This window comes from Glycine max, chromosome 14, assembly GCF_000004515.6.
Source record: "Glycine max cultivar Williams 82 chromosome 14, Glycine_max_v4.0, whole genome shotgun sequence".
NCBI classification, from domain to species: Eukaryota; Viridiplantae; Streptophyta; class Magnoliopsida; order Fabales; family Fabaceae; genus Glycine; species Glycine max.
In genome coordinates this window covers 15,146,703-15,163,229 of record NC_038250.2, presented here as the reverse complement: position 1 = coordinate 15,163,229, position 16,527 = coordinate 15,146,703, and positions in this window count along the sequence as shown.

The window sequence follows — 16,527 nt, the reverse complement described above, 5'->3', positions numbered from 1 at the left end:
CATGATGTGGATGACCATGTAAATGATAGCAAAAGGGCTTTATGTGACCATACTTGCCACAGTAGTGACACCTCCAATTCTTTCTTTTGCTCCTTTTCTGCTGCGTTCCATGATGTCGAGACCGATGTTGTGACATCGTGGCTCCAGTGCTGTTTTTGGCAGGAACAAATTCTGTTATGGTTGCTTTGCCTGCAGACTTAGGATTAAATCCAAGTCCTCTCTGGTTTCCAACATTCTTTCCAAGCTGTAGCACCTCATCAAGCGTATCTGAGCCTTTATTCAGCATCTTTATTGATTTTGTCATGTTTTCCAGTTTAGAGTTCAGAAAACCAACTTCTCCTTTAAGCTCAGAGATCTCCTCTTCATGTGCCTCCTTTTCAGCCTCCAGATTTGCAATGACCTTCTTCAGTTGTGCTTCTTGCTGAAGAATCTTCTCACTTTTGATGCATAGTTCTCTATAGGATATAGCAAGCTCATCAAAAGTGATTTCACTATCTGTATCACTTGAAACTTCAGCAGATTCAAATCTCCCAGTGAGTGCATTTACATCTCTGTCAGAATCACTTTCTTGTTCACTCTCTGTATCATCAGACCGACATACAGAAAGTCCTTTCCTCTGCTTCTTGAGATGAGTGGGACATTCGGATTTGAAGTGTCCATAGCCTTCACATCCATGGCATTGAGTTCCTTTGCTGTGACTGGGCTTTTCATCTGGCCTTTTCTGGAGTTCACTACCTTTCCTGATGTCGAAAGGGATGTTCCGGACATGTGGTTTCTGCCTCCTGTCCATTCTGTTCAGCACTTTGTTGAACTGTTTTCCAAGGAGCACAACTGCGTTAGTCAGACCTTCATCAGTATCCAGGTCATACTCATCTTCTTCTCCTTCATCATTGGACACGAAAGCCAGATTCTTGCTCTTCTTTTCAGCCCTATCCGAGAGTCCTAGCTCAAAGGTTTGAAGGGAACCAATGAGTTCATCTACTCTCATGTTGCAAATGTCTTGGGCCTCCTCTATTGCAGTGACTTTCATGTCAAATCTCTTAGGCAAGGATCTGAGGATCTTTCTTACCAGCTTTTCATCTGTCATTCTTTCTCCCAAGGCAGTGCAAGCATTGGCAATTTCAAGAATGTTCATGTGGAAGTCATGAATACACTCTTCCTCCTTCATCTTCAGATTTTCGAATTTTGTGGCCAATAGTTGCAATCTGGACATCTTCACTTTGGAGGTTCCTTCATGAGTGGTTTTCAGGATCTCCCATGCATCCTTGGCCACTGTGCATGTGTTGATCAGTCTGAAGATATTCTTGTCAACTCCATTGAATAGAGCATTCAAAGCTTTGGAGTTTCCAAGTGCCAATTCGTCTTCTTCTTTAGTCCAGTCTTCTTCTGGCTTCAATCCATCAGTGGGCTTTCCTTCTGTGTCCAGCATCTTGGGATGTTCCCAGCCTTTGATGACAGCTTTCCAGGTTTTGCTATCCAGTGATTTGAGGAAGGCCACCATCCTTGCTTTCCAGTATTCATAGTTGGTTCCATCCAGAATTGGTGGTCTGTTCACTGGTCCTCCTTCTTTCTCCATGTTCATCAGAATTTATCTCCCTAGATCTCACTCAGTGATTTCGAGTGCCCGCTCTGATACCAATTGAAATTCTGATACCAATGACAGATGTCGTACTGGATGTCACGACATCACGCTTCAGAACATGCAGATTGTATTTGACTGTATGAACAGATTAAACAAGTAAATAACACAAGAGAATTGTTAACCCAGTTCGGTGCAACCTCACCTACATCTGGGGGCTACCAAGCCAGGGAGGAAATCCACTAAAATAGTGTTAGTTCAAGGTCTAACAGCCATTGTTTACAACCTTCTCACCTAACCACTACCCGTGCAATCTCTACCTAAGAGCCACTCTTAGATATGAGAACCCCTCTCACTCCCTCTCAATCACTCACCCGTGTTTACAAACAAATCAAAGACACACCAGAGATTGCTCTCTGAACAAAAGAGATCAACTCTACACACACTAGAGATCAACTCTACACACTCAGGTCCAACACTTGATGTTAGGGTACCATCAAGGTGGCTCACAAAACACTCAAGTCCCTAAACTCACAAAATAACTCTTCAATCCCGGACTTGGTACAGAACTCGTGCAGCCTCCATGTTTTTATAGCTGTGTGCGTATCTGGGCTGCAACATCTTGTGCTGGATGAGATCTATCATTATCCTGAAAATCTGCACTTAAAGAACTAAAAGATACAGTTTGATCTTTTAGTTTTTATCTCTAATCTTTAATCCCTGAACGAACTCTTTTAGTTTGTAATTCAAACTTTAATTATCTTTTAATTCGTTCCTAAAGATAGATCATCTAATCTTTTGCTAACTGCACAATAATCTGTTAAAGATATAATAGATTTACGTGTCCAGTATTTTCGGGCAAGATGTCCTGGACATCGTATCCGACATCGTGGATCCTGCAGCTTCCATTCTTCATTTGACTTTTATCTTGCCTTCCAGTATTTTCGGGCAGGATGTCCTGGACATTGTATCCGACATCGTGGATCCTGCAGCTTCAATTCTTCATTTGACATCTTATCTTGCCTTGTGCATTATGCAGCCCGATCTTATTCCTTGACATAACGTTGGACATCATGTGCAGCAACTCCAGCTTTCCTTCATTGTCTAAGTGCTTATGTTTTAACAAAATCTTAGCCAATCTTTTAAAACTCAGTAGAGCTAAGCACTAACACCTCTGAAGGTGAGGGTAACTAGTACCCAAGGCAAGTGTGAGTAGCCCTCTCAAGGCGAGGACGTGTAGTCCTCTGGAGGTGAGGGCGTGCAGCCCTCTGATGGTGAGGACATGTAGTCCTCTCAAGGCGAGGACCTGTAGTCCTCTGGAGGTGAGGGCGTGCAGCCCTCTGATGGTGAGGACATGTAGTCCTCTCAAGGCGAGGACGTTTAGTCCTCTCAAGGTGAGGACGTGCAGTCCTCTGAAGGCGAGGATGTGTAGTCCTCTAAAGGTGAGGGCATGTAGCCCTACGAAGGTGAGGACATGTAGTCCTCTGAAGGTGAGGGTAACTAGTACCCAAGGCGAGGGCGGGTAGCCCTCTCAAGGCGAGGACGTGTAGTCCTCTGGAGGTGAGGGCGTGCAGCCCTCTGATGGTGAGGACATGTAGTCCTCTCAAGGCGAGGACGTGTAGTCCTCTCAAGACGAGGACGTGTAGTCCTCTCAAGGTGAGGACGTGGAGTCCTCTGAAGGCGAGGATGTGTAGTCCTCTAAAGGTGAGGGCGTGCAGCCCTCTGTTGGCGAGGACGTGTAGTCCTCTAAAGGTGAGGGCGTGTAGCCCTACATTGGCGAGGACGTGTAGTCCTCTCAAGGTGAGGGCGTGCAGCCCTCTGTTGGCGAGGACGTGTAGTCCTCTAAAGGTGAGGGCGTGTAGCCCTACGAAGGTGAGGACATGCAGTCCTCTGATGGCGAGGGCGTGTAACCCTCTGAAGGTGAGGACATGCAGTCCTCTGATGGCGAGGGCGTGTAGCCCTCTGAAGGTGAGGACACGCAGTCCTCTGATGGCGAGGGCGTGTAGCCCTCTGAAGGTGAGGACATGCAGTCCTCTTAAGGTGAGAGTGTGCAGCCCTCTGTTGGCGAGGAGTGTAGTCCTCTGAAGACCAGGGTACTAGTACCCGAGGGTCCATCCTTATGAGAAAGCAAGGGATCGACTCATCGAGAGAGCCGGTCATCCCAAATTCAAAAGATTTGGACATTTAGATGTAGGGAATCTATGTAGTTAACATGATTTTGAGGGATGCAAATGCATGCAACCTTTGTTGTGAAATTTGGGTAAATGCGGACTTTATATGAAACAATGCAATGTAATGGAAAGTTGTACAATGTTCATGGCATTCTTTCCCTATTTTGTGATTTTGATTTTGATTTGATTTTTTTTTTTTTTTGGAAAACACAGATTGACTGCCCTTTTGAAAAAGGTGATAATTCATGCAACCTCATCCTATCTTTTTGCAAATCTCTCCGGGAACTCCCTCAGAGTGTATGTTCTTTTTGATTTAGTCACTTGACCATTTTGGAGTGACGGCAATGGAGTCGTTTGATGTTTAATCAATCCATTGAAATCCTAGGGTTTGTCCCCTTTTTTTTGTTAAAAACATCGATGGGTGAGAACTTTTGATCGGCCCCTATGTTCACTTGAGGCTCATGCACGGTGCCCCTCATTGCCCCAGGGTAAGGCTTTGAGGTACCAATCGTTGTCTTTCGTCATGACCTTGTAGCTGGGAACCTATTGAGTGAGAACTTCTAATCTGCCCCTAGGTTCGTTTGAGGTTTATGCATGGGGCCTTTCATTGCCCTAGTGTAGGGCTTAGAGGTACCAATTGTTGTCTTGTTTTCACAACCTCGTAGTGAGGAAGAATGAAAGACGCAATTGATTCTTGCAAAAAGAATTTTCATAGGACGAGAAATAGTTGAAGGATTTTTCAGCTGATGGATTAAGTCAAATGACTCCTATGTAGAAGCAAGATGTTTTGATGTCTTGATGATGCTAAAGGATCAAGTGCTTCTAAGTTTTATTCAAGACAAGAATCCAAGAAAGTCAAGATATATTATCAAGTTGATTTCCAGAATCTTTTGGAAGAAGTTTCCAAATTGAAAAAACAAAAGGTTTGACCAAAGAATTCTATCATTTCAAATTGAGATTTGCTCTCCGGTAATCGATTACCAGCAGCTGAAAATGTTTATAACAGTCACTAGAAATTTGAATTCAAAATTTATAATATGTAATCAATTACACATGGATGGTAATTGATTACCAGCAATTTATTCAAATTTTAAAGCCTGTGATCTATTACACAAGTCTTGTAATCGATTACTAGAGGAGATTTTCAGAAAATAATTTCCAAGAGTCACATCTATTCAAATGGTTTATGAATGGCCATCAAAGGTGACTTGGAAACACGAATTTAAAGAGAGTTTTCATTGCCCACAAAGTTTATCCTCTCAAAAGATTAAGAGTTTTTCTGAACTGAACTGTCTTATCCTCTCAAAAAGATTCCTTGGTCAACCACTTGCATATTCAATAAGGAATTTTGATTGGTCTTCATTGTACAATCTATCCCTTTTAAGAGAGATTTCTTCTTCTCTTCTTCTTACTTCTGAAAAGGGATTAAGAGACTGAGAGTCTCTTATTGTAGAGGATTCTTGAACACAAGGGAAGGGTTGTCCCTGTGTGGTTCAGACTTTGTAAAAGGAGTTTTACAAAGAGAGTGGAAAATCTCAAGTGGGTTTCTTGAGGACTGGACGTAGGCGCGGGAAGTGGCCGAACCAGTATAAATCAAGTTTGCATTCCTCTTCCTTTAAACTTCTTTTATTGCTATTTATCTTTTGCTTTAAAGAAGTTTATTTTGATTTGTCTTTTGAGTAATTCATGTTAAGGGTGCATTGTTAATCCAAAAAGAAAGAGTGATAGTTCAATTGGGGAATAGTCTTTGCATCTTAATTCAACCCCCCTTTTTCTTAAGATAACTGAGGCCATTTGTCCAACATCCTATTCTTGACAACTCGCTTCTCTAAGAAGACAAACTTTCTGGAATGATAAAATGAAGTCACATGAACGTCTATATTTTTACTTGAAAAGACAGTCAATCAAATGCCTTTTTATTTTTTTTTTATTTTGAAACTTATTTTTTTATTTTGAAACTTATTTGTTTTGAACTTTACTCGTTGTTTTACGGCACCCCCACCAACGTGCAAGACGAGTAATCTCTGATTGAACAGTCTTGGAAGTCAACACTCAGGAGCGCAGGTCGCTTGAGCAAATAGACCAATGGCTTGCACCCACATTCCGGTGAAAGTTGAATAAGCAAACATGCGTTTGTGAGAGGATGAGGGACAAGGATGTCCATTTTATCCATATCATTTAGCATTGTAACTGTGGTTTATAATAATGGCATAAACTTGAAAATCCTGATGAGTCATAACAACAGCTTCCAGAATTGCCCCATATGGTGTTGCTTGTCAATGTTATGATTCAACAAGCGATTCTCCTCAAATTTCAGCCAGCCCGTATCAATTAGACTTCACACTTTATGCTTCGGGGTCATACAATGCTCAATGGAATGCCCCAGGGCTCCTCCACCATAAGCACACGTTGCGTTCGAGTCGTATCCTCAGAAAAATGGAGGTTGAGGAACCTTGGTTGGGGTTATGGCTACCATTGAATTATTGAGTGGATATGGGATCAAGTTTAGCATATGACAACGGAATTTGGGGTGAACCCTACAGGCTTTTTGCTGCAAAATTCCTTTTTGTTGGTGTTTTTTTGGTTTGTGCTAAAGGTGGTCTTCGTCATTGGAAGTGCGGTAGACAGGCTTTGTGGTTGATTTAGGGATGGCCTTTGTGGATAACTGGGTGGTGGGTAAGGAGGAGGTTTGTTATTGACTGAGTAATGACATTGTTGGGTTTGGTGGGAAACTTGGCCGTATAGGAATGGCAGTCACAGCATGGGTTTCTCCCTCTTTCTCACCCTCTTCATTTGCCCCAGTTTTCTCAGTCGTCCTAGTAGGATGATCAAATTTTCCTCTTTTCGGACCCACATCGATCCTTTCACTGGCGAAGACCAAATCCGCAAAGCTTTGAGGGTGCGTAGCCCACCATCTTTTCATAGTAGAGTATCGATAATGTGTCTACCATCACGATCATCGTCTCCCTTTCCATCATTGGGGGTACCACCTGGGCCGCCAGATCCCTCCACCTTTTGGGTATGTTCTTTGAAAGATCCGTCCCCCTTTTTGCAAATGTTCTGTAGTTGCATCCTATCTGGAACCATATCAAAATTGTACTGATACTGCCTAACAAAGGCAACCATTAGGTCCTTCCAAGAATGGACTCGGGAAGATTCCAAGTTAGTGTACCAGGTAACAGCTACCCCAGTAAGACTTTCTTGGAAGGAATGTATTAGCAATTCCTCATCTTTTGCGTATTCCCCCATCTTCTGACAATACATCTTTAGATGGTTCTTGGGACAAGTAGTCCCCTTGTACTTGTCAAGTTCCAGCACCTTGAACTTGGGAGGGGTGATGATATTGGGTTCTAGGAACAACTCTTTTAGGTTAGCAAAGGCATAATCTTCACCTCCTTCAATGGCCCTGAGCCTTTCCTCTAGATGATCCAACTTTCCCATTTCTGCCATAGCATGAGGGTTTTTACTTGTCGTGGAATGCAAGAGGTGTAGTTGTGGGTGATACTGAGGGCCTTCCAAAGGGTTTTGTAGGGGTATACCACCAACTGCTTGCCCTTCCGTGGCATATCCGAGGCAAGGCTCGAAGTCGGCTAGATTGTGGTGGGGAATTTCATGTGTCCCCCCCACGGTTTAAGAGACATGTGCATGATCAGTTTGGGGTTGTTGGCTCTCAATGGGTATAGGAGTGGAGTTATTGACATTCTTATTGGGAGTGTACGCCACTTTGGGTGGCGTATAGTTGAGAGGCAAGCCATATGGCGGGAAGGCATGCTCGTTTTGAATTTGTACATTATGGGGGCTGCCCATACTTCCCAAATCTTTGCCTACCATATATGAGGTTGGATGATTCATTTGGTTGATGCCGGATGGGGACATCAGGTTCACCTTAGCAACAACGCTGGTAGCGGCAATTGCAACCGCATTGGCTTCCATTATCTTCTTCACGCTCATCATGGCCTCCATCATTGTGGCCATTTTCTCTTTAATGGCCTCCATGTCGGCCTTCATCTTCTCTTGTATCTCCTCTACTTCACCCATTACTCTAGCTCTAGCACAAGTTCGGTGAGGACGCCGTAAAGCATGTTTTTTTTTATAACAATGATTAAGTTCATTTTATTTTATTTTATTTTATTTTTCAAGGAAAGAATGCAATGAGCAATGCAACCAATGAAAAGCATGGATGTATGCGAATGATGTACAGTTGAAGATTGCGAATTTTTACGCAGGATATGGGGTTGAATCAATTTAGATTTTCAACATGGTCCATGACATCTTTGTCAAGGTGAAACTGGAAGTAACAAGGACATCAACAATCCTAAATATGTTTGGCAGTAGACGAAGCAGTGATGTGACTCGATTCATCTTTTGCCCCAATTTTGCAAGACGGTTACTTCCATATTTTGACTTGATGAACCTTTTTATAAAAGCATGAGCTTGGTTCAACCCTATAATCCAAGGAATGGCAATTCTATTCGCCAATACTTCAACAACATCTCATAGGGATGAATGACTCGGACATACTTTAAGCTATGCATGGAAAATGTAATTATGAAATTGAGATGCCCGAAGAAACACCATTTCCTAGTTAACCATGCATTAGGTACCATGTTCAATTATTTTGTTTTGTTGTTGTGTGTTTTTTTTTTTTTTAGAAATGGGTTTATGATCCCAACATGGTTGGCTCATGGTGCCTAACACATGCAACTAAGAATGTAGTGTGAAGTTTCACGCTTCCCCTTTTTTGTTTTTGTAGAGGAAAAAACAAGGATGAGCAAACATGAAAACAAATGGTATGCAATTTTGCAGATCAAAAAGTTTGTTGAACACATATGCATGATGATGCCATGACTCATGCAAAATGTGAGGCTGGAATATGATAACGGACAAATGCAGGAACGATATGTTCATTATGATGTTATGAAGAGATGCTTATGCGATGCATGATATGAATGCATTTTACGGACACGAGAGCCCGGAAAATTATCTCTTCTTACTTGCGCATTTGGGGGCGCAGTGCCCCATGTGTACAATTAAGAAGGTGATATGGACCTTTCGGCTTCCCGTGACAAAGGACGAGACCAACATACAATGCATGCTAGAGATAAAATGTGGGAGTGACTTGATTCGCACTGATTTTTGGAGTAAAAACGTGGGATAAACTCATTTTTTTCAAAAAGTTATAACTAGTCAAGATCTGAGCGACAATACAAACTTCCTAGCGGTTTCTAATCATATGGTCCATTAAGTCTATCATATGCTGACAATACCTGAGAAGTCCGTGGATCTCCTCGGGGGCGGAGTAGGTGTCCGCCATTGCTTTGGCCTTGGCTAGCAATGGGGGAAGTTCTTGACTCCTGTTCAAAGTAAGAGCAAATCGGTCCGTCCACATTGTTGCCTCTTGGTGCAATGAATCAATTACCCTTTCCCTTGCTTCCCTTTCTGCTGATATCTTGGCGTACTCATCCTCTAGCCTTTGCTCGTGAGTCGCCGCTAGATTTAGCTTCTCTTTGCACTTATCGATGATGGCCCACATATTTCCTTCAGTCTCGCTTAACTGTTGGGACAAATTTCTTTTCGACCTAAGGCAAACCTTTAGCTCGTCCTTCAAGATCATGCCTTTGACCCGTGATGATTCCTTTCACCTCTTCGGAGCTTGAGCTCACTATTCCTGCCCTATAAAGCCCCTCAAAACTTTGCTTTGGTCGTGTTCTTCCTTTCGGGCCTTCTTGGTTTCTCATTCCAAGGCTTCATCGGTGGCCATATTGACATCCCTTAGTTCATCATACTCTTTTCAGACTTTGATGGCTATGGACTTGAACTTCTCTTCGACTACCCAGGCTCTTTCAAGCTCTGCCTTTAGGGCTTGTACCTCATCACTTTCTTCCGAAGCTTTAACCTCATCGTCTCTCACAGTCTTTAGATTTGGGAGCCAATCCAGTCCTTGTGTTCGGACTCTCAGCCACTTATGATAGCCGCCGATGATCCCATTACTGCTTCCCCTAAGCTCTCTGTCCTTTCTTCACGCCGCATCCCATGCCTTGCGAACTCCTTGGAGTACCCTCGCGTTGTGGTCACTGAAACCTCGTGCGATGAAAGGCGTGATGCTTTCGTCTGATGGCACTCCTCTCATGGGACATCCTTCGCATGAAGATAGAATCCTGATTCTTCCTTCCTTCTAGCGAGGGAACCATTTAACAGACGCCCCTCCATGCTAGCCAAGAGTTGGTGCACAACAAACAATTCTTGCGCCGCTCTTTTCACATCCCCGGTCGAACGTATCATACATGGCCAAAATGGCGACGACCGGGCTTTCCTTGCCATGATGAAAGGCGAGGAAAGCGTCAATCGCTGCTAGGTCCACTAACCCTTCCATATTCGGAAAGAGGACAACTCCAAAGATCAAAAGCGCCAAGATGTCAATAAAAGAAAGCCCATTCGCCTTGATTTGCCAAGGCCTTTGCCCTTTCCTCCAAACACTTCCTTGGTACTCCGACTACCCCATTCCTGTTTTGCTTTACACGGTCCAACTCTTGTGCTGAGATTTTCACCACCTTGGCAACTCTTGTCGTGGAGGGATAGAACCCAGAGAAAAGAAATGGCTTCCTTCCTCCCAGTGGGCATCCCAGGATTTCTTCAAACTCTTTCACAGTCGGCACTAGCTGGAAGTCCTCAAATGTGAAGCACCTTAGGGGCTGGTCATAATACTGGGAAAGGGATGCAATCGGTTCCATGGAGACTTCTACCCTAGCTAGGTCCCAAATCTTACCATAGGCTTTGCGGAAGGCTTCCCATTGAAGTTGACCCATTAATTGCCCCAACTTTCGTAAACTGGTGACCTCTAAGCTCTTGATTTTGACTTGATAGAACCTCTTTTTAAGCAAAGGCTTTTGACTTGATCCCATGTTTTACTAAAGTGAAATAAAATCTAGTGCGAAACAAAACTCCTACATCTATCATGGGTGGAATGGATGAATGCATGAAGAAATGCATATGACACAGATGCAATTTACGAATACGGGAGCCCGAGAAATTGTTTCCTTCTTGGATACAACGTTTGGGCAGCATGGCACCCAACGTATGTTTTTTAAGAAGGCGACACGGACCCTCCGTCGGTTTGCTAAAGTGAGGGGATCAAAGACGAAACCCACGCATGATGCATATGCGAAAGGCACAACACGGGGATGTACATAGTACGACAATATTCACAAACAAATATAAGCAAAAGGGTATATGATACTTATGCATGGCAGTGTGAAAAATGGCACGCAGCGTGTTTGCTCCGTGCCCCTATTTAAGGGACCTATAAGGGAGAGAGCTAACTAGGCTTTTAGTGATAACCCCCAAGGTAGTCATATCTCTCTTGATGGTTTCTAGAGGTATCATCCCCTTCGAAGAACATACTGCAGCAGTAGGGACTACTAGCAACAATATGTTTTCAAAGAGAAAAACTCTAGATGAGGGTTCACTGTAATCAAGCAAGTCGGAGACCTAGCATGATCACGGATTCACCTCCACTCCTTATGTTCCCACGAACCCGGGTATAGGGCCCTTTTTCAACTCACCGTGTGTGCAAATAGTGTTAGTGTTTGTGTGCATCAAATGAATAAATATTTACCTCATGCATACAAAAATGCACTAAAAGCATCAAAGAGTTATATATACAAGAACATAATAAAGGGAAACCAACAAAGGAGTAAGTCATGGCAAAATTTGCACAAGATTAAATGGCCTAACTCTCTAAAAATAGTCCCCAGTGGAGTCGCCAACTGTCGCAACCTACCCTTCGGCGGGAGGGCGACGCGTGACTCGCGGGATGCGTGTTCCATGAAAGGAATGCGCGCGGAGTCGCCACCAACGTTTATTTGAGGAAAACGTCGGAAAAACCGGAAAAGACGCGATCTACGAACTTTTAAGTGAAAGGTTCGGGAGTTGTATTTACGCGCGGGGAAGGTATTAGCACCCCACACGTCCGTCACAAGGGACGACAACCTTTAATCGAATGTGCAAACATGACTTTGATTTTTACGTTCCCTTTTATGTCCTTATATCCTTTATACCCTTTTTATATTTTTTCTCTTTTTGTGGTCGACAAGGGTGTTTCCCTTTGCTCCTACGTATTCCTCAATTGGGATGAGAAAATCAGACTTACGTAGTTCTTTCTTATGCGTGAATCAAGTGATTCTTTTTACCTGAAAGGTGATCATTTTAAGGCGTTGGACCTTAAAAATGACCCATTTTACTTAATAAGAAATTGAAGTGATAAACTTTCAAAAACCTATTTTTGTGGACGAGCTTGACTAGGCGAGTTGATTTTAGCCTTAGTTTCACCTTAGTTATTAGTCAATTCGATTAAGAATGAGAAATCCCAAAGAGAAAACGTTCGATTGATTTTTCGCTTTACTTTACTAAAAAATATTTTTTTGATTATTATATTATTATTTTACCTCTTTTTTTGATTTCCAACGTGGTTACGGCACGACCGAACGGTCGGAATTCATTTTAACCAAAATTAACGGATGATACAATTCAAACGATCGGTGGAAATTTATTTTATTTTTAGATTAAGCGAGAAATGACTTAAATAAATGGCTTAAGCACGTCAAAAGGGAAGAAAAGAAAACTGAAAGTAAACGAAATTAAAGTGAAAGTACACAAAACAAGAAATGAATTGAAAGTCTCGGATTCGAAAACTTACCCGTTGAAGAATGAAGAACGAACGAAGAATGGATGAAGAACGGTGAAGAACGACGAAGAACGATGAAGAATTTCCACAGAATCGCTTACGGAAGCGTTACAGAAGCACTTCGACTCGATTTTTCTTCACAAAAACGTGTTTTTTGCCCAAAATAGCCGAAATGCATAGCCAAAGGGGTCTTGAACATTTTGAAACAGCTCCCCCCTCCCCTATTTATAGAAAAAAAGGGAGGTGCTTGCCGCCCAAAGACTTAATGAAGAAGATTTCTAAGCGCACCCGAATTACTAAGTTCACCCCCCTTTTCGTATTTTACGGAAAAGTTACGGAAGCCTTACGGAACTGTTTTCGAATTTGATTTTCATCTTTTTTCTCTTCCCTTTCACCAATGTTAAGTGGAATATGCTTACCCAAGGTTTTCGGAAATTTTACGGAAGTATTACGGAAGCCGTGGAAGCCCCGAAAACCATTTTTCAAAAACGTAGAGGAGCTTGCCGCCCAGTTGCTTCCTCCTTAAGCAACCCAACTTCCAAAATGTTCTGGAAGGGCCTAGATTTGAATTGCTATTTACACCCCTATCTTGATAAGTTCACCCTTTACCTTTTTTGGTGATTCTTTTTTCGTAAAGTTACGGAAACTTACGAATCTCGTAACGATACTTGTTTTCTTTCCGTAATGTTACGGAACCTTGCGGATTACATAATCATCCCCTTTTTGACTTACGGAATGTTACGAAATCTCACTTAATTATGCAACGATGCTTCCATTTGATTTCCGGTGTGTCACGGAAACTTACGGATTGTGCATCAATATTTTTTGGTTTTCCGGCATGTCCTGGAATTTCACAAATTGCCTAATGATGGGTGCCAAGCACCTCACAAGGACCAAAGAAAGGTCGCATGTCATCAAGCAAAGGTCCCCGGACGAAATTAGGGTATGACAAAAGACAACAGGTGCATCAGCAAAATCCTTGGTGCCTTGAAAGTGACAAAATAGATAACCGTGACTGCTAAGAAAGATGACAAATAGATGGTTGAATGAACTATGAGCACTGAATCAACTTCATGTTGTCAGTTGTTGTTTCTTTCGACGAGGGAAATAGATGACTATGTTTGTCTCCACATGCTATCGGACTCGTTTGTCTCTGGATAGCAAGGAGAACTGCAGCAGTCTCAAAAAACAATTAGAAATGGATGACCATCATCATCCCCGCACACCATCGAACCTACTTATCTCTAGATGATAGGGGGACTTTGATAGTTTCGGAGCAACGAAAGCGAGTGACCATCACTGTCTTCGCATGCCATCGGACTCGGTTGTCTCTGGATAGAAAAAGGTTGGACTATAACAGTCTCAGTCGAAAGAAATTGAGTCTTCGACCAAAGGGGGGTAGATGACCATGTTGGTCGCTGTGTGTCATTGGGCTCGATTGTCTCTGGATGACAGAAAGGGGAGACTTTAGTAGTCTCGGTCGATAGGTATTGAGTCTTCGACAACGGGTGTAGACGACCATGTTGGTCACTGCGTGTCATCGGGCTTGCTTGCCACCGGATGACGAAAATGGGAGACTTTAGTAGTCTCTATCGATAGACATTGAGTCTTCGACAAAGGGGTGCAGATGACCATTTTTGGTCTCTGCATGTCAACGGGCTCGCTTGCCTCTGGTTGATGAAGGTGGCGGATGACCATGAGTTGTCTCCGTGTATCATCGGACTCGCCGCCTCTGGATGAAAAAGGTGTGGATAACCATGAGGTGTCTCCGCGTGCTATCGAACTTGATTGTCTCTGGATAGCAAGGGTGGCGGATGACCATATGTTGCCTCCGTGTGTCATCGGACTCGTCGTCTCTGGATGACAAAGGTGAGACTAAAGTAGTCTCGGTCGATAGACGTTGAGTCTTCAATGAAAATAACAGATGACCATATTAGTCTTTGCGTTCTATCGGACTTCATTGTCCCTGGATAGCAAAAGTGGAGAGACTAAAGTAGTCTCGATCGATAGACCTTGAGTCTTCGACGAAAATGTGCAGATGACCACATTGGTCTGCATGTGTCAACAGGCTCGCTTGCCTCTGGCTGACGAAAGGAGAGACTAAAGTAGTCTCGGTGTCCCTTCACTAAAAATGCGAACATGCTTTAGCAAAGAAACAAACTTCCAACTAGTCAGAGCCACATACATTTTGAAAGAAAAACAATGTGTCCACTAGGGAAGGAAAGCATGCTGATAGAATTTTCTCATAACCGTAAATGAGATTTAGGATATTAGCATTTCGTTTCTAAACGAGCATTTAGAAGAAACACTGGGTCCAACTGAAATAGAAGAAAATCACTCAAAGAGTATAAATCTCACATGGGCAAGTGTTTCATCCTAATTCTGAACCACAGATATGTCATGACTTGACTTTGCAAATCATTTCCTATCAAATCAAAGATAACATGTGTAATCATGGATCAATAGGACTTTTCGGGAGTGGTGTTTTTGGTGGGAAATTTGGCTCTGGGTGTTTCGGCCTTTTCCTTTTTTGTTTGTGTTTATTGCATGGCGAAAGAGTCGTTGTCGCAAAGGATTTTGGTTGGTAATCAAAAGGGGACCGCTTCATGTGTCGCAGGCCCTGGTTTCCTCTCTTTCCTTTTCTTGTTTGTGACAATTCTGCATGTTATTCAGATATTGTCTGGTCCAAAGACCTTTCTGTATATTTCTTTTGTTTTCTTCCAATCTTGGATTGAGAATTTCTTTTCCTTTTCTTTTCTTTTGCCTTCTTCCGATCTTTGATTAGGAATTTCCTTTCCTTTTTTTTCGCTTTTGAAGTGCACTTGCAGCTTAACAGCAAATGGATCTTCTTTCTTGGGAGATCCTTCTGTTCCTTCTTTCGAGGGTAAGGGTAGCAATTCCTATCCTAGTTCAAGGTTTATGGTCGATGAGCTAAGGTTTTGGCTCAACAAGCTTTAAGGGGGCTGGGCATGATGTATGTCAGGTATGTTTGTTTGGCAAGCGGTTTAGGGATAAAGGAATGCCCCATATTATTTCCACGATACGCATGAAACAACGGCGATTTAGAAATTTATGCAAAACTGATCATGCATGCACCCATGTGGACACTCAAACATCAAGTTTGTGGTCATGTGACACTGTCGCAACATGCCCTTTTGTGGGCGAGCGAAGGCGAGGCTCACGGGTGCGCTTTCCAAAGGAGGAAAGATGCGCGGAGTCGCCACCAACGTTTATTTGTGGAAAACGTCGGAAAAACCGAAGGAAACCGGTCAAAATGAAAATTCTAAGTTCGGGAGTTATATTTACGTTTGAGGAAGGTATTAGCACCTCTTACGTTTGTCTCAAAGGACAACAACCTATTTTTTAGAATTGTGGAAATTGTGTTATCTTAACTTTTATTTTCTTTTTATTTTTGAGGTCGACAAAAGCGGGGCTTTTGCTCCTACGTACCCTCCATTGAAGAGGAAATCAGACCTATGTAGTTCTTTCTTAGGGGTGAATCAAGCGATTCTTTTTACTTGAAAGGTGATCATTTTAAGGCGTTGGACCTTAAGAATGATCCATTTACTTGGTAAGGAAAAAATTGAGGTAATAAACTTCCAAATCCCTTTTCTTAGTGATTTTTTGTGGACGAGCTTGACTTGGCGAATTGATTTTAGCCTTAGTTTCGCTTTAGTTATTAGTCAATTCAATTAAGAATGAGAAATCCCAAAGAGAAAACGTCCGATTGATTTTCGCTTCATTTTACTAAAAGATATATTTTTTTTATTGTTATATTATTATTTTACCTCTTTTTTTTTATTTCCAACGTAGTTACGGCGCGACCGAACGGTCGAAATTCATTTTAACAGAAATTAACGGATGATACAATTTAAATGATCGGTGGAAATTTATTTTATTTTTTGATTAGGCGAGAAATGACTTAAATAAATGACTGAAGCACGTCAAAAGGGGGTACAGAAAGTAAATGAAAACGAGAATAAAAATACATGAAACAAAATGTGGACCACCACGGGTACATAGAATGAATTGAAAAGCTCGGTTTGGGGTACTTACCAGTTGAAGACCGAAGAAAACGAAGAACGAACGATGGA